The sequence below is a fragment of the Camelus dromedarius genome, chromosome 7 (genome assembly GCF_036321535.1).
Source record: "Camelus dromedarius isolate mCamDro1 chromosome 7, mCamDro1.pat, whole genome shotgun sequence".
Lineage (NCBI taxonomy): Eukaryota > Metazoa > Chordata > Mammalia > Artiodactyla > Camelidae > Camelus > Camelus dromedarius.
In genome coordinates this window covers 73,182,086-73,201,062 of record NC_087442.1, presented here as the reverse complement: position 1 = coordinate 73,201,062, position 18,977 = coordinate 73,182,086, and the positions used below count along the sequence as shown (strand labels likewise).

Below are 18,977 nucleotides of genomic sequence, written 5' to 3'. Positions count from 1 at the left end.
CAACACACAAATAAAAGTGAAGTGCTTTCTGTAACAAGTGGGCATAAATAAATTCCATTGTTGACAGCTGTCCTTTTTGGACTGCATTTCTGATCTCATAATGAGTCATTCCACTTCTGACTTCTGAAAACCAGGTTGAATTGTATCTTTCATTTTCTCCAGAGGCTCACACTTTTCCATAATCCTTCATCTACTTTACCTCATGAACCCCACAAGATGGACATAAATGGAGCATATATGGGGACTCCTGCTGCACAAGACCAACTTTGCCTGAAAAACTGAGCCTGGACAAGATTGTGAAGTGAGTGCGATTTGTTGTCCATACCTTCCACCTTCCCTTCTGCCCTTTGAATCACCCAGTGGCACTTTCTCCATTGCCTTCAGAGTCCTTCCTGATTTTAATTCTCATCTCAAAGCAAGCCACAGTTTAGCAGAATGCACTGTTTACTTCTGTATGTGTTACCTAGAGCAGGATACTTTTTATCTCAGTGACTTGTATGGTTTGTACAATGTCTTAAAATGAAAATATTCCTTGGAAGTAGAAACCAAAAATAATTTCTAGAAATTCTAAACCATGGTCTCAAATATGTCTATTTCAATGGGTTAAACTCAACAGAGCATATTTCTTACAAAGCCCAGTTTCAAACCATGAAGGAAAATGAATAGGGTGGGAGCTATATACTCTGACTTTGGAAACTCGCTTTGGAAAAAAGGGCAGTGGATGGGCACTTGGTTTTAATCATAACTCAACCATGAACTGATTGTGCAACGTTGGGCAAGACAGCTTAAGGCCCCTAAGCCTTAACTTCTTCATTCTGTAAAATAGAGTATACAATATCTAAAAGTAAATGCAATCATGGAATTGCTAGCATAGAATCTGGAACATAATAGCTCTCAGGAAATAGGATTTTCCTTTTTGCTCTCCCTAAGTAGTCAGTCACCTATTAAATAGCTCCTTTTTCCCACGGGTCATCTTCCATGGGTCACCTGATCTACTCACATCTCTTTCGTTCACCTGACATTTACATTAGTGTGTTTCAGCAAAGTGGTTTCACTGTTCAAGTAAAATGTGCTTTTGCAGAGGGTCCAAATTTTAGTCAAGTAATCTCTTCTCCCCAAGGCACCAGAGTAACTTTATAAAATCAAAATCAAATTAAACTGGATTGAGAAAGAAGAAAAAAAAAGAAACGGAAAGAAAGAAAAGAAGATAGAAGTGAGAGAAGGGAGAGAAGAAACAGTTAACATGATCTACCCAAGGCCAAGAGATGGTACATAGGAGAGAAGAGAGTTCAACTGAACTCTATTAGGATTCATGAAACCTGGCCTTGGATACTCGTTTAATGTCAATGACCTTCTACATGAAATGAAGGTACTGAACTTTTCCCAAGATTGCATCCAGTTCATGGATTTTGGTTTCATGACATTAATAAGTAAAACATTTCTTGAGGATTCTCTAATATGGAACCTAGTTAGTCCTTTGATACTGGGGAGGGTAGGCTCCCACTGACTCAACCCGATTCTTTGTCAGACAGTGCTGCATGCTTTACCTATCTCAGCCTATTTAATTTCTACGGTAGTATATTATCCCCACTCACAGAGGAAGAGTTTTTGGCTCAGTGAGTTTATGTGACTTTCCCGAGGTCAGAGAGGCAAAGGGACAGAGCAGGGATTAACAACACCTTTCAATACAAAGCCACAGGTGCTTTTTACTGCGCCATGCAGCCACCCTCTGGGACACAAACTGGAAATAAATCTACATAGGAATTAAACCTTTACTGAATGACTACAATGATATTTTAGATAAATGTGAAGAATCCTGAAACAGTCATGGAGATTTGAGGAAAAAATACCCTATTATGGCAGTGATATGCTGCTAAATGTTTAACAATTAGCTCTAAAAAAACCAAAAACAAACTAATTTGCAGCATTTGCCAATTTCTGCAGAGTAAATATGTCACCATAGCCAATTTCAAGCTATCAACTTAAAGTCACTGAACTGAAGTGGAGAAGAGATGTGCACGGAGGGCTCTTTCAAGTCAATGCTGCCTGTCTCCAATATATCACTTGTGTGTGTGTGAACCTGAATTTCTATGCCATTTTAATTTTCTTAAAAAAGTTTAAAAATAAAAGGACAAAATATCAGTGCAAATGCTTTTCAAGTAACTATGAGTGCCATGTGTTTCAATTATGTTTTAATCAGTTTTCTTTTTTGGCCAGTTATGCAGATCACTAGTCCACCTCTTTAAATTTCAAAATACAACCATCAATAATCCCAGCAAACAAAACAAAACAAAACCGGAAGCTCCTAATCTTGACCTTCTTATTTCTTTCTACATACTAGTTGTTCTTACATCACTTTTGAACGGATACTTTTAAAGATTTCTTATGAGATGTGTGAGGTGTTTAAGGGACCCCCCCCAAGGCAGGGTTCCTCCAGTCAACCAGTAGGTGACAACTGCAGTATCTGTCAGTAGTGTCTCAGAAAAGGGCCATGAGGGAAGCCTGAACAGAAAGAAAGAACAAAACTATCCCATGGCTCTGCATCCTTATTCCTCACCTTAAAGTGCCAGAACTGCTTGAATACATCTGGGATAAAGGCAAGGTGACTGACAAGTTACAGGGAAATTGCATGCATAATTTACATGGCCCTGTGAGCAAGCAGAGGAGTTGTCATTTGTGTAGACTGCCTCACCAATGATATTCAGATAGATTGTTTGAGGAGTAACTTCTGATTGCTGAGACAATTTACTTCACCTTATCCATTTCTTCTGATTGTGAGATATAGAAGTAAGAATACAGTAGAGGGTTAAATGTGAAGAGTATTCTTATGTAAGAAAATTTGCACAAATGGCTGAATTATTGCCTATATAAATGTGCCAAAATTACTCCTCACCTACTAAATAAAAGAAAAAGAAGGATGCTGAAAGCATCACTGCTATTTAGTGGAAAATGAGATCTGAGAATTGAAGAACAATGCCTTTCTAAAAGATTATGATAAAGGGGAGGGAAAAAAATCCTGAAATTTCAAGTGTTATCTACAGCATGATATACTTGTATCTGAGGATAGCCTATGTAGTAAATACGAATGCAATAGAATGTTAAAATAAGAAATGATGTTTTATAATAGAAGAAATAATGCTTTAGGATCAAACTAAAGCAAAGTATGTTAACAGGCAGAATATCCTAACTATTAGCTTGATAGGCACCAAGAAAGATGGTGGAAAGGAACTGGGTATTGTAGTCTGGAGAATTTTTACTTTGAGATCTTTAAGAACACAATGTAAATATCTTTCTTCAATTGTTATTTTTCTTACTGATAAAGAGTTAAGGTAGAATAACACGTTGGAATTTCTTTCTAAATGATTCTTTAAAATTCCACATTTTCCTACATTTTAGACAACTTCATAAATGATGAAAATAATGAAAATAAAATAAAAGCCTGATTCAGATTTTTCAAAATTTGACAAGGTTTCTAAATTTTAGATTGTCAACTTCAGAAACAGAATTTTTATCTAATGAAGTTAAAAACAGCACAAGTTGAGTCAAAGCTAAAGCTCTTCAAATTCAAGAAACATATTAGTAGGGTGATAACTTCTAATAGGACAGCAGGATAGGAGCAGAGAAGAAGGATTCATTGTAAGTTCCTTCGGTAGAACGAACAGGTCTTAGTAAGCAAGTGGATGCGTGGTCATGCGCAAGGATAATTTAAGAGTGATCAATTACAATAACTATAGCGATTTAAACATATACCTGAACAAAGATTGGAGTATCTCTTAAAAACAAAGCAAAATTTTGATGCTAAAATAAAATCGAAAGGGTGTCCTCAAGTGGCCAGCAGAGGAAAAAGAATGTTTTCCAGAATGATTCATCACATAAAGCCATGTCTGCTTTATTTTTGGAGGATGTTGATTTGACGTGGAGATGGTTAGATGTGTCCCTCTGAAAGTGTATGTGTGTTCACAAGATGTGCAAGAGCATCATTATAGCTGTCCCTTGATTTAGAGTGCTATTTTGAAAACAGTACTTTTTAAACTGGTTTCCAGTGTTTTTGGAAGGAAGTTCTACTGTATAGGAGCTCTGGAGCTTTGCCCCCTATAGATTTTCTCCATTGGAATTAAATAAAATTTAATTGAATTACAGTGGGTGAATCTATGGTGTCAATTGCTGGCTCTCAGGTCAAGGAACTCTCCTTCCTCAGGCACCCATGCCTACTAGTGCTGAGTCTAGGGCCCGGGTCTTTAGAGAGCAGTACTGTACCAATGAACACCTGTGTGCATTAACAAATAGTAAAATAACTACTGTAGTGAAACCACATTTAATTTTAGGAATTGCAGAAAAATCCAACATATTTCTATTTTAGCACACAGGATGTGGCCTACTTCTTTAAAATGTCAAGCACTGAGACACAGATTTTATTTAAAGAACATGGAAATATTCCTTTCCTTCTTTGATTAACTCAAGGACATAGTCCTTTCTCATCAGGGAAAAGATAAATTGACACTGTTTTCTGAATGGTCATACTAAAAACATCGACATAGTGTATCAGGGAGCAATCAAAGGCATTATCTCATTTGACCATTATAACCATTCAATCAGATAGCTAAGGCAAGTAAGATAGTTTTTCAGATAAGACACATGAAGCTTACAAAGGTTAAGTGTGTGGTTTTTTTCCCTGTAATTTTTTAAACTATTAAATAATGAAATAGCTAAGAACTATTTTCTGCATCACTCTAAAAGTTCTAGCTAGGCATGTATGGTGCCTGAGTAAAGATAAGCAGGTCTTTTCTTCCTGCATATATGTAAAGTTAAGGGGGGAAAAGTATATCTATAACCCTTTACTTACATTTATATCTATATGTTTATGAATGTAAAATGCACATAAAAATTCACACTAACCTATGAAATAATAAAATTCTCACCCTTGAGTTTTGTTACAACATAAATTTTGAAGCTATCATTTAACTCCAGAAAACCAAACAAAACGACACTGAAATATTTCGAAATGAGATAAAAATCTGTAAGAGTTCAAAAAATCTACATGAGAGGAATGTTTTTTAATTTTGATCTGCCCCCAGTTAGTTTCTTTAAAAGTTGATTAGGTTTATGCAAGTCTGAATCTGCAAACAAAATGGAGATTGAATACTTTTACTTTAGAAACCATTTTTATTGGTTGCACAAGATTGTGCAAAGTTGTGTAAGTGTTCTATTTTTTAATTTCTACAAATTAGAAAAAGTCCTAAGAGGTATTAATGAGAAGAAATCACAGAGTTTTAAAAAAAATATTGAATTGAAAAGCTGTAAACAAAAGCTTTGCACAATGAGTTGTCCATTTTGCCATCATGTCAAAAATACTGCCTTTGATCCCACTCATTTTTCCTCTCGGGGTATGTATATAACATTTTTGTTTGTACTCTGTTATTTGTTTTCTTTTTTGGGATTTAAAACTATGTCATTTACTCACATAATTGCTCCTCTCATGACCATATCTTTTTTCCTTGCTTTGGAGAAAGTCATGCTATTTATTTCTCCTTTTTCCTGTCCCATAGGTGAGTCACCTAACTTCTGAGCTAAGTGTCCATATCTATACAGTGAAAAATTGGACAAGCTATTCTTTATGATCTCTTCCAATTTTAAAACTTTATGCAGTTTTAGAGAGAAACTGAAAGGTCATACAATATGGTCTAACACCAGAGGACAAGGATGAGGAGAGTTTCTTTTCAACTCTCTGCACATTACGTCTGGACAACTTCCCTGGTTGATACTTCATACCCCCAGATACCTATACACTGAGAATGTGAGACAGAGAGAGACAGAGAAATGGTGAAGCAGAGAGATAGCAAGGCAGGTGGAGAGAGACAGAGAAGGATCTAATGGACATATATGGATTGCATGTATATTAGAGGTGGTAGTTAAGTGTTATTACCCCTGAAAACTCCCCACCAGTCTCTTCCCTTTCTGTTAAAAGCAGCTCTATACTTCCAGGACTCTGGAAAAAACTTTGGTATCATCCTTGCCCACTCTCTGTCTTCCACTCCACAGCAAATCTGTCAGCAAATCCTATCAGCTATACCTTCAAAATAGATTCAGAATCTAACCCTTTTTCCCCACAGCCATTACCAACAAGCCAGATCTGGATGATAGCAGTAGCCTAACTAGTCCCTTCATTTCTGCTCTCTTCCTAGCCAGGTTGTTAACCTTGTTAAAATATAAATCAGATCCTGTAAGTGCTTTTTAACCTCAAAGACTGTATCACTCAGTAAAATCCCATGTCATAATATGATTTATTTATTATTTTATTATTTTTCCTTTTATTGTTTGGATATAGTCATGACATTCCTTGAAGTATCCTCATAGGATGTCATTCTCCTGATTAAAGCCCGTTCCCATTGCAGTTGACATAAAATCCAATGCCTTTCTCAGAGGCCATGTACAGTATGGTTTGTCTTCCTCTGTAGTCCTATGGGAGACTCCCTCCTCCTCTTGGGCCACTGTCCAGATCTCACTGGCTTTCCCTCAGTTCCTCCTGGCATCCTGTCTAGGGTAGGTTCTCCACTGGTCCTCCAACTCAGCCCTTTGTTGATTTCCTCCCTAGCACTGGTAACAGTTTACTTTTATATATTTTATTCATTTGTGTGCTTCCACTCACTATATCATAAGCTCCTAAAGGATTAAAATCTCTTATTTGTCTACTATTCTTTTCCTGAGACTTAGATAGTATAAAAACCTAGGATATAATGTTTATGAGGAACATTAATTGAGCTACCTAAGTCTCACAAACATATATTTGATTTATTCTTTGTTCATTTCAGGGAAACAGCTTAAGAAATCTTTCAATTTTGGTTAATAACAAAATCCATTAAGTTTGACTTCAGTTATCTAAATAGGCAATAATTTCCTCAACTGGTACATGCTTTCCCAGCAAAGATTTAAAATCCATGGAAGATGACTGATATTGACTGCTATCATTACTTCATTACCCATCAGGCATTTCGCATATTCTACTAGGTCTAAACAGTGATGATTTCTAGCCTTTTTTTGGTTAGCACATAAAATCTATCTGTGGTCCTTTACAAATATCAAAAAATGGGAGTGGTGGTCATATACAAGAATCATTTTTTATTAAAATTTTTAATAAGTAGGTCCCATAAGAGGCAGAAATAGATACCCAAGCTTTCTACCAATCAGAAACATGGAAATATATACAATTGTTGTAGTATCACATCCTTGGGATTATAAAGAGAATTACTGAGAATGGTATATAAAACTTTTGCATAATTATCACATAGGAAATGTTATTTGTCTACCCCATATTTCCAGTTTCCAGCCTTAAAATACTGTGAAAATGAATTACAAATTATATAATGTATTTCTACTACTTTATATTAACAACACCTTATACAATTATCTACAGCTATGCTTTTTAATAGTAGGTGACCTTTACTACAGTAGCACAACTACAGAACTTCATCAAAGGAGAGCAGAAGAAGCAAGGAGCCCCAGACTAGAAAGTGGGAAGAGTGTTGTGGTTACAGAGGGTTGGAAGGAGCATACTCTACACCCTCAACCCATCAATTTGAACTCTATGTAATCAATCATTCCATTAACTACATATTTAGATTTTCTTCTGAAGTTTTTGATGGTTTGCTTATTTTTTATATTTCTCATACACACTGTATAAATAACCAGAACCACAAATATTGATGTTCTACTGTGGATTGCACAAATGGAAATGGTTAACTGAAAAAAAGAAGTAATTCATATAGATTGAAAGAGCAATAAAAAAAATACACCAGCCCAATACAACAACCCTGTAGTTCTGTAGGTATGAACAACAAAACAGTCTAAATGAGAGTATTATAGACATGCAGTGTGCTGTTTATACTTTCTCAGGAAATATGCCTGAGTTAGAATTTACACTTCAAATCAGATTGTAAAATAATATTGTGATGTTAGTATGTCAGATCCCCAATATAACTGGTTCCCTGCCTTTCAGTACATGAGACATTTCCCAGTTCCCTTTGAATTTAAGTGTATCCATGTGATTTGCTTTGGCCAAATTCTCAAGAAAGGAAGTGACACATCGGGCAGTTTTAATAGCTGGTGTGCAATTTGTACATCCTCTCTTTTTCCCTTTGCAACTGTGTCCAAGAAAGATCCAGCTGGTGGCAGCTCTATCAACCTGCATCCCAGAGTGGAATATAAAGGAGAGCCCCCACCTGACTTTTGATAGACATGCACTATTTTAAAACAATGGTTTTCAACCAGGGGCAATCATGCCCCTGCCTCCAAAGAACATGTGGCAATGTCTGGAAACTTTTGGTTGCCACAACTTACAAGGGGTATGTGTTAATGGCATTTAGTGGATAGAGGACAGCAATGATGCAAAACATCCTACAATGCACAGAACAACCTCCCACAACAAAGAGTCACCGAACCCAAAATGTGAATAGTGCCAAGTGAGAAATCCTACTGTAAAATCATGGTGATAAAAGGATTTTTGTTACTACAGCATAATCCAGGCTATCCTGACTGAGAGATGGTTCAATATTTGGAAATCTATTATTATAATTTTACCATAATGATAGGGCTAAGCAGAAAAAATGTTACCATCTCAATAGGTTTAGGAAATTTATCTGATGAAAATACAATATTCATTTGTAAAGAAAAAAGAAAAAACTATTTTTGTAATATCAATTTGAATATCACAAAAACATATTTCTCAAAAGCCAAAATTAGATTAATATTGAGTCAGTAGAATGAGCCCATAAGGTTAAAAACTAGAAATAGCAGACAATGGTCCCTGACTTAAGATGATTTGACTTCTGATTTTTGGCTTTACAATGGTGCAAAAGCAATACCCACTCAGCAAAAGTATACTTTAAATTTTGAATTGTGATCTTTCCCCTGGCTAGAGATAGGCAGCAGTGAGCCATGAGAGTGAGCAGTGAGATAGGCTCCCAGTTAGCCAGGCAATCACAAGGATAAACAGCCAATACGCTACAACCATCCTGTACCTGTACAACCATTCTGTTTTTCACTTTCAAGACAGTATTAAAAAAAAAAAAACTACATGAGATACTCAACACTTTATTATAAAACAGGCTTTGTGTTAGATGTTTTTGCTCAACTATAGGTTAATGTTTTTGCTCAACTATAGGTTAATGTAAGTGTTCTGAGCATGTTTAAGGTAGGCTAGGCTCAGCTATGATGCCTGGTAGGATAAATATATTAAGTGCATTTTTGACTTTCAGTAATTTGAACTTACAATGAGTTTATTGGGACATAACCCCATTGTAAGTCAAGGAAGATCTGCAGTTGTTCAGTTGGTAATGGTATACAACATATATTTTTTGCTTCAGGAAATACATGCTCATATCCATTAATAAAATCAATAAATATCCTTGGATTATCCTGCCTCATGCAAGAGTTTGGATTAGATGTGTTTTATCTTCTCTCTGTAGTTTTAAATTTAGGCTTTTTGAAAAGTGAATTTACTACAATGGCTGTGTCCTGTATTATAACTAGATGCTACTCGTAATTGAAAAACACAAGATACTGGATAATATAATATTCTGAAATGTGGGTGGCTTCTAGCTTATAGCTTGTGACCTATACATTTTACAACCTTTCTCATACTGATAGTTCCCCCTTGGTAATAATCAAAACTTGAAATTACAATGGGCTAAGAAACAAGCGAGGATACACACACTGCTAATTCCACTGGCAACAGTACTCGGCTAATGCTGTGGTGATGACTCAGCTGAGTCTGTTGGGGGTTGTATTCTAAGAATTCCATTTATTCTCAGGAGCTCAGCAATGAAGCTCTTATTGAAATAAAAGAGCAAAAAGAGCAAGAGATACTTAAAGAACAGGAATTGCCATGGAAACTGCCCTTCCCCCCATAATTTACCATTTAAAGATTTTTGTGGACATAAAATTGTCAGTGGACATTTTTGAGACCGGTAACACAAATTTTGGAAGTAATTCAAATGTCCTTGGAAAAATGAAAAATGTTTCTGTTTGCCACAGAGAGATTTACCAGGTAGGATGATGATCTGTCTTCAATCTAAATTTTAATAATCTTGTTTTAAGAAGCCTTTACTAAGTCCAGTTCATGCAAAAAAAAAAAAAAAATCCCCCTAAAAGAATATTTGGGTCTTGATTTTTAAGATAATTTGGTTTTACATACTTAAGAAATTATAAGCATCATATATCTGTATTTATTTCCTTTAATCATCATTTTTGTATTTCATGGAAAAAATATGTTTTATGAAAACTGAACTCTTATTTATGACACAAACTATTGGAAATAAAAGGTTGCCTTATCTTGGCTATGCACATAACCAGGGTTTAGGAGCATTCTGAGTCAAAGTTGAGGTCTATCTGTATCATAGAACAATAAAAAGCAACCTATCTTGGACAATGACCAATTTAATGATTTTTTTTCTTTTAGCATATTATGAACAAAGTCTAGAAATTCTATATTCCACAGAGGGGATCAATAGGAAACTTGGAATTCAGCTTCAGGAATTGTGATCCTCTCATCTCAGGTGTAAAAACAGAGAATGGAATGTTTTATTTCTGTAATTTCTAGTGCTTTGTTATTTATGTGAATGAATTTTAAAAAGTATCTCTGAAATATTATTTCAGTAATATTTACTTCATAACAATAGAAATAGAAAGCTTCAGAAATGTTAGTCACTTATGAATATAAACTAGTGAGTATTTATTATCAATACACAAGGAAAGGTTCTTAATGTTCAAATGTATTATGGTCACATCCTTGCTATATATCAGTTATGTTTTATCCAAATCAATTGCAAAATTTTAAGGTGACAACAGCCAAACCCAATGGGCTGTATATTAATGCTGAAGATGAGGGGAAGGTGGTCAGGCAAAATTAAATCTTCTAGAGAACTAGTCCAGCTTTGCCCAAAAGGAGAGCCCTCCCAAGAGGTGTTCTAAGAGACAGGGTGCATGACAAAGAACTCTGTCATAATTAACAATTTTCAATTGTAAATAAATATTCCAGAGGAACCTAGAGAAAAGCATGCACTATTTTGTAAAAGGACCAGATTCGTAGAATGGCAAAAGTGCCTGTTTTATTTTTTATTTTTTTAAGGTAAGAGGTAGCTAAAAATTGACTGAAATGTTTAATGATTTGTTTGTTACAATACAATGGACAACAAATGACCAGGGGACAAGCCTTGTTCACCACCTTTGATAATTGCTTAGATTTAGTATTCACATCGCCTGCACTCTGGTTTGGCAATAAACTAATAAATAGTTGTGGAAACTACTGTATGCATTTCTGTGATCACTGATTCATCTTCTGGAGAAAATTACTCTGAAGAGATTTCAATCATCCAATTTTGTATCAACTCAGCATTATAAATGACTAGTCAATTCAGTCAATGAATTGTCTCAAATGGAAAAATTTCATTACAACAAGGTATTATTATCATGTTGACAACAACAAATTTAAGCTAAAAAGAAAACAAAATAGGTTGGTTTATTGAATTTTCATTTCTTTGCAAACAGAAGTAGTGGTCATTTGAGTATATTTGGCTTCTCCTTAGGAAGTTATGGGCCAGAATGGGTCTGATGGGTTGTGTAGTCTTTACTGCTTCTTGTTCTTCTTTCATTTTGTTTCTTTTCTTTATTCATCTCTTTGAGATTAGTCTTTGGACACTTCAGTTTTCATAGTGGATACTGAACAACAAACCACAATCTTTAGGTCATATTCCAGTTGAGAAAGGCCCATGACTTTCTTTGATATTTAGGGACCAGAGTTACTATAGGATAATTCTCGTTCTGAACTGTGCCGAGTGAAACAGGCAGACAGATGTGCAGTGTCCAAACTGAGCTCACGTTACTCAGTTTTTTCCTCCAACCAGGCAAATCTAACATGCAGTTTGAGCAAAACTACTGGGTGACAAATTTGTAGTATGGCCTAGCAGATGAATTCTGAAGGCCATTGTCCAGCATCTTCTGTCTCCTTATAGTTACTAGCTTGCAAGAAGACTAAGAAACAGGCACAGATAATGCTGTCCGACTGGATTTTCCATGTTTCCTGGATGACTACCATAGTGTCCATCTTAGGTCTCTCTAAGGGGGTTTATGAAATTGCTGAGGCTTAATAATAGCAGTGACTTTTACAGTTTATTCTTTACCTGATCAGAACAGGTCCTTATCTGTCTTTGCCGGTGTCCCTTTTATATCTTGTTCATGTTTTGCTGAATATATGCCTCATATACTGTAGCGCTGTGGAAACAGGCGGTGGACAACAATTGGGTTTAGATGTATTTGTTGATAAGAGCTGCGCAAGGGATGTCCAGTGACTGCTCTGCACACTGGCGGAAATATGCATTGTAAATCCCGAAATCCAAAAACCCTGGCTTGGCCTTTTTGAACACCAAATATGGAATCTAATCCTGGAAGCAGGGGTGAGCCCTAAATTCAGAACATAATGTGAACATGAAAACAATTTACTGAAAAATGACTGAAGCTTCCTTTATTAACGAGTATTTTCTACATCACTCTGTATGGCACTGTAAGTAATACATATGGATTGTTAACTGTTTCCTCCTTTCTAAGGACGTGGTGAAAACCCGTCATGTATGAGGCTTAGGAGAGAGATTTGTCACAGTTTGGATTCCCTTCTGTGTGTGCTGCATTACTGTTTTCCATGGGGTCTAATCTTGAGGAAGGATTTTTGCTTCTTATGCCAGGGCACCGATCTTTGCTTTTTCTCTGTCTTAAAATTTAGTCTGAAAGTAGTAGATCTTAAATTCTAGGAAATGCTTTGATCCTATATACTTCAGGTTGCTGATTGAAGCTGTGTGATGCTGCTGTTCTCTGCCTTTCTTACCTGAGTATTTTGGGTTTGAGCTTTTTTTTGCCAATTACTAGCTCCCGGTGGGATCAGCTTTTTCCATAGAATATTTTTCTGAGTATTCAGTCTGTGAAAAATATATGCTACAAAACATCAGCATAGTTATGGAAAGCAGTATTCCTTTTTGGCAGAAAGTGTTTATTTTACTATTTAGAACACTTGAAAATAGATCTTCCATTACATAGAAGTGTGAATGTCTTAATACTTTCTATGTGATTCTATTAAGCTTGCCCCTAGCAGCTTTGTGGTATGATTAATCTTTCTATAATAAATATTTTGAAGGTACCACCACTATTTAATTCATCCAGAATGCATGGATTTAGAAGCTCTATATCCATGGATTCTGATTAAATTCCGCAATACTATTATTTAAAAAAAAAAAAGGTACTGGATTGGTCAGGGTAACCTAACTTTAATCACAAACAGCCCCAAAATATCAGAAGCATTAGGCAACAAAAGCTTATTTGTCATTCACAGATCAACATAGGTTGGCATGAGGGGTGAGCTGGGGGTGGGGAGGAGGAACTGTGATCCATGTAGTTGTTTAGGGATTCAGGCCTTCCATCTTGTGGTCCCCTTGCCTTCAGGTCCTTGTTGTCCTCTCTATTCAGGTGAAGGTTTAATGAAACAGGCCTGAAAATGGTAATTTTAGCTCATAATGTATTATCTAGAATTGACTTCTCTGTGCCCAAGAAGAAAAGAACATGGATATTACTGATCACTAGCGATCTCTCAGAGAGATGGAATGATTTACTGTCTCCGTTCCATGACAAAAATGAAAAAAATTGTTTTGTCTAGTATACCTTTACTTTTTATCTTACTTTGATCATTTAATTTTCTTTTCACATTTACATATAAAAGTGATAATATAATAAGAATATTTCTCTGTAGCTAATACATGAAAATTATTCTATTGTGTTCTACTTGGTAGGATTTATCATTTTCCTAATAAGAGTAATGAATTCACACTGAGACACTCATATCTTCTTGCTCATTTTTTTGTGATCAATGACAGGCATTTGCAAAATGTTTATTGGGGTTTCAAGTTTGAACTGAACCAACAAAGGAAACTGAACATACCTAACTGTGAATAGCATGGTTTAGTTAAAGGCACTGAACTTAACAGGCATATTTAAGGAAATAAAAATAAACACTGGTATTTTTCTTTCTTGTTCTGGCTTATTCCACTTAGAATTACAATCTCTAGGTCCATCCATGTTGCTGCAAATGGTATTATTTTATTCTTTTTTATGGCTGAATAGTATTTCATTGTATAAATAGACCAGAACTTCTTTATCCAGTCATCTGTCAATGGACATTTAGGTTGTTTCCATGTCTTGGCTATATTGTATATAGTGCTGCTATGAACATTGGGGTGCATGTATCTTTTCAAATTAGAGTTCCTTCCAGATAGATGCCCAGGAGTGAGATTACTAGGTCAAATGGTAAGTCTGTTTTTGTTTTTTTTGAGGAATCTCCATACTGTTTTCCATAATGGCTGCACCAAACTACATTCCTACCAACAGTGTAGGAGGGTTCCCTTTTCTTCACACCCTCTCCAGCATTTATTGTTTGTGGACTTTTTAATGATGGCCATTCTGACTGGTGCCTAGAGATCATCATTCTAAGTGAAGTAAGCCAGAAAGAGAAAAAAAAATACCATATGATATCACTCATATGTGAAATCTGAAAAAAAAAAAAAAAAAGAGAAAAAGAGGATACTAATGAACTCTTCTACAAAGCAGAAACAGACTCACAGACATAGTAAACAATTTTATGGTTACCAGGGGAAAGGGGATGGGGAGGGATAAATTTGGGAGTTTGAAGTTTGCAAATGTTATCCATTATATATAAAAATAGATTAAAAAACAAATTTCTTCTATATAGCACAGGAGACTATATTCAATAACTTGTAATAACCTTTAATGAGAAAATATGAAAATGAATATATGTATATGCATTACCAAGACATTGTGCTGTACACCAGAAATTGACACATTGGAACTGACTCTATTTCAATTAAAAAAAAAAAAAAGACTAAATAAGAACAAAAATCCCTTCTCCCTTTGAGAAGGTGGAGCTGGAATAAAAATCAGGAAATATGACCCAAAAATGAAATAAAATTGTTAAAGTGAAAAAAATATATAAATGATCTATGAGAATATAATTTCATAGAAACCATGGAACATATTTTTATTTTATCTATAGGATTCAATGGTTTATTTTAGAATAATCTAAGCAACTGACAATGTTTGATCATATCTGGGTAATGCACTGTACTTGTGGCTAAGAAAAATGAATGTATCTTTTTGAGTACTTTGTTTACCATCTGACAAGAGATTTAAGGACCAAGAATAATAATTCCAAAACAGATTTTATTTCAGCAATAGGAATCTTCATAGTTTTATTTAGAAACAAGGAAATAGCAAATTGCCTGGTCTGAAGTATAGAGCTCCTAATAAGAAGGCAAGGACTTCATTTCCACGTATAGGAACTGCTAGGTTTGGTTTTTCACAGCAGAACCAAGAAAAATGTGAGAGAGTCAAAACTGTATTTAAAACTAGGTTTGCCAATGGGCTTTTGCTGCTGAAAATGATACACATTTTGATACTCAAAGGGAGATACAAGCTTTGAGGCTGTCACTTATCCCAAAACCATTATTGATGATTCACTGTCTACCAACCATCCAAAAGTGTGCATGTGTTTGTATGTGAAAGGAAAATTTACCTCTGCCAATCGTGTAGGAATCAGAGAGAAAAATACATTGACGACATTCAATTCAAGTGATGAATTAGAATTTTGTGGTAGTATATAGGGATTATTTCACTTTAAAGTTGTAAAATTTATTTGTCACGCAATATAATATAATGGTTATTTAGAAAAACTCAGGAGAAAAGTAGGAACTTCAATTTTTTAAATCTAGCATTTATCAAGCACTTTCTATGTGCCAGGCTCTGAGATCAGAACCTTTTATTAGTGATCTCATTTATGATTCACAATCATATGAGGTAGATACTACAGTTACCTCTCCCCCTTTTAGTTATTGTCAACCATTAAACTTGTTTTTGCACTTTATCATTAAATGTTAACTGGTGATCTAATATCTACTAAACACTATGACATGCACAGAGGAAATACTGAGGTACATAAAAATGATTTCTGACTAATAAAATTGAACATATCATTAACTATATTATGGCGTTCATTTTGGATAATCCATCATCAAAGCTTTCTGTTTCTCCAGCTTATCAAGGTCTTTCCTTTCTCAAGCTCTCACACAAACTCTCCCCTCCTCCAGAATGCTCTTCTCTGGCCTCTTCCATACCTCAGAGCTTAACTAAAATGTCACTTTCTCAGAAAGATTTTCCTTGACTCACCAATCTAATTTCAGTTGCTCAAGTTAACCTCTCTCATAGTCCCTTTTCATTCTCCTTTATCCCACTTAAATATATATATATATATATAAAAACACTACATATATAACTACATACTTAAGAATATCTATTTAATACTTCTTTCTTTTTTTTTATCTTTTTTGTGGGGGAAGGTAATTAGGTTTACTTATTTACTTTTGATGGAGGTACTGGGGATTGAACCCAGGACCTTGTGCGTGCTAAGCACACACTCTACCACTGAGCTATACCCTCCTCCCAATTTATTTAATACTAATGCCTGTGTTTCAAACCTGACCATAATCTCCTTGAGGGCAAGAGCTATGTCATTTAGGTTCTTTTTTGCAAAGTTTAAGAGTTTGTATTTTGTTCAAGATGCAAATGGAAGCAAAGGTGGTTTAGCATGGTAGTGAGATGTTTCTGTTTATATCTTAAGAAGACCTTTTCTGACTGCTCTGATCCTAGGTTCCTTTACGTTTTTTCTTATTTAGCTTGTTTTTTGGTAAACTGCATTTTTATTTATTTTTATTTTTAATATTAAATGGTGTGATTATCATTAAATGCTAGTTTTTATACACACATATCTGCATATCACATATACGTGTGGCTATACAGAATAGATCATCTGCAATTTACACGTGCAGTTTGAAAATATGTTCTTTTCTTGCCTCAAAGTAAACACTAACATACTTATCAGTCAAAAAAGGTTGAGTAACTGATGTCGGGAATTCTAGATACGTTCTACAAGAAGTGCTAACGGCTAATAAAAGCAAGACAGAAAAAGAGTATTAAATGCAATACAACTAGGACTGACATAATTAAGGGAGGAAAAATATCAAAGCCATAAAAAATACTTTGATGTATGAAACTCAAGCTCTAGCAAATATAATATTGATGGATTATATGGCTTTTCAGAGTTTTTCATTCACAGTTAAATCCAAACTGAAAAATCAGAGCATTAAGGTCAGAAAAATCAGGAGGCTTGCATTTTTTTTTTTCAAAGAACAAAGTATTTTAAAGCATCCTCTAAGTGAGCAGTTCTTTTGTCATTCGGATCCCTATAGGAACCAATTTCCTGTTTGGAGACTGAACCAAGGATTAGTTAAATTTGATTTGAAAAATGTCACTAATGAAACATCAGGAAAAGAGAAAAAGGAAATGCTGAAACGTGTTGAATAATATTTATGGCTTATATTTATGTATGTGACTCAGATACTTAAAAGTAAATTCAAACCAAGTGAAAAAGAAAATTACTACTTTATGTGTGACCAAAAATTTACATAACATTTGCAGATATTTATAAAATTCTGGACTATTCCTTCAGTTTGTCATCGAGAAAAAAGTCTAGTTAATAAAAAATAACAAACCATTTAGTATTAAAATTGTGATGGCTGGGACATGGAATAAGAAAGCCATTCTTGCATCAAGCTTCAGTTGTGTCATGTTCTGTTACCAATTTCACATTACAGATTGAACTGACATTGTATAAATTATGCCCATGCATAAGCTAAACTCAAGAACCACTGTATCATATTTACACTGCATTTCTTATTACACTTAGAACCCTTTCTAATAATAACTAATTGAGTCTCATAAAGGTGAAATATTAAACCCATTATTTAGATGAACAAATATATGTAGACAGGTACTGTTTTCCATTTTTTTCAGTACAGTCTGATTCAGTGGTAGTGTTGACTGGCAATGGCCTCTAGTTGGGAAGAAAGGCATAAATTTTTCTATTCCCTTCGGTATAATAGTATAAACTGAGACAAGCTTCCATCTTGTAATATGATGAAAACTTATTAACATCAAGAATAAGGAAAAAAGTACTGGTATCTTACTTCTCATTTATGTTTATAAAAATACTGTGGATTACATCTAAGTATACTTCTAGATAACACAGTACAGTACTTTGCAATGTTAAAATTAAAAAGAAATCTTAAAAAATTAACAAATCACCCAATTCCTTGGAGCTACCCCTAATGTTTAGGTAGGGAAATGGGAATGATGGCAATAAAAAATTGGAAAATGAATACATTATATTAAACATATTTACTAATTAACAAGTATTTTACCTTGCATTTTTCAAAAGAACAGTACAAGAAATGATAGATATTTGAATTGAAGGGTACAGGGCTGATATTTCTTGAACAATTATCATGATAGGTACTCATTTAATCCTACCACAAATCTGCCAAATAAGTATAAATATCCCAATTTTATAGATAAGTAAATTGGAAAGTTAGAAATCAAGTCTGGGCCTAAAAGACTCCAAGGCAATGATCTTTCTTCCCTGCTCTCCATTTCTCCTAATTTTTTAATACACCTCAATAAAAAATACAAATTTGGGAAGAGGAGAAAAGTGAGGTTAGAGGAGAAAAAAAGTAGATAAAATAAGAGAAAATCAAGTTGAAAAGTCAAAATTATTACTTGAAGTTCAGTCAAAACTTTATGTTTAAAAAAAATAAAAATACATTGTGCTTGCCAGCCTCCAAAATGGTCACCAATGAGTCCTACCTCCTAGTATTCATGCCCTAGAGTAGTTGACTCCCACACTGAATACAGCTAACCTATGTAACCAAAAGGGTACCGCAGAAGTAACAGCATGTGACCTAAAGCTAAATCACAGCAATATTGCAATTTTCACCTTGTTTTCTCTTGGATCATTCACCCTGGGGGAAGCCAACTGC

General features: G+C 34.8%; 1 protein-coding gene and 1 non-coding gene across 5 annotated transcripts in view; both read right to left on the bottom strand.

Annotated features, from left to right (window-relative positions):
- Window positions 1-18,977, bottom strand: part of MAGI2 (membrane associated guanylate kinase, WW and PDZ domain containing 2) — a 1,119,445-nt gene that overhangs the window by 640,338 nt on the left and 460,130 nt on the right. The window lies entirely within an intron of this gene.
- TRNAA-AGC (transfer RNA alanine (anticodon AGC)) lies at window positions 16,471-16,543 on the bottom strand. The gene has a single exon. It is a non-coding gene; the product is annotated as a tRNA-Ala (tRNA).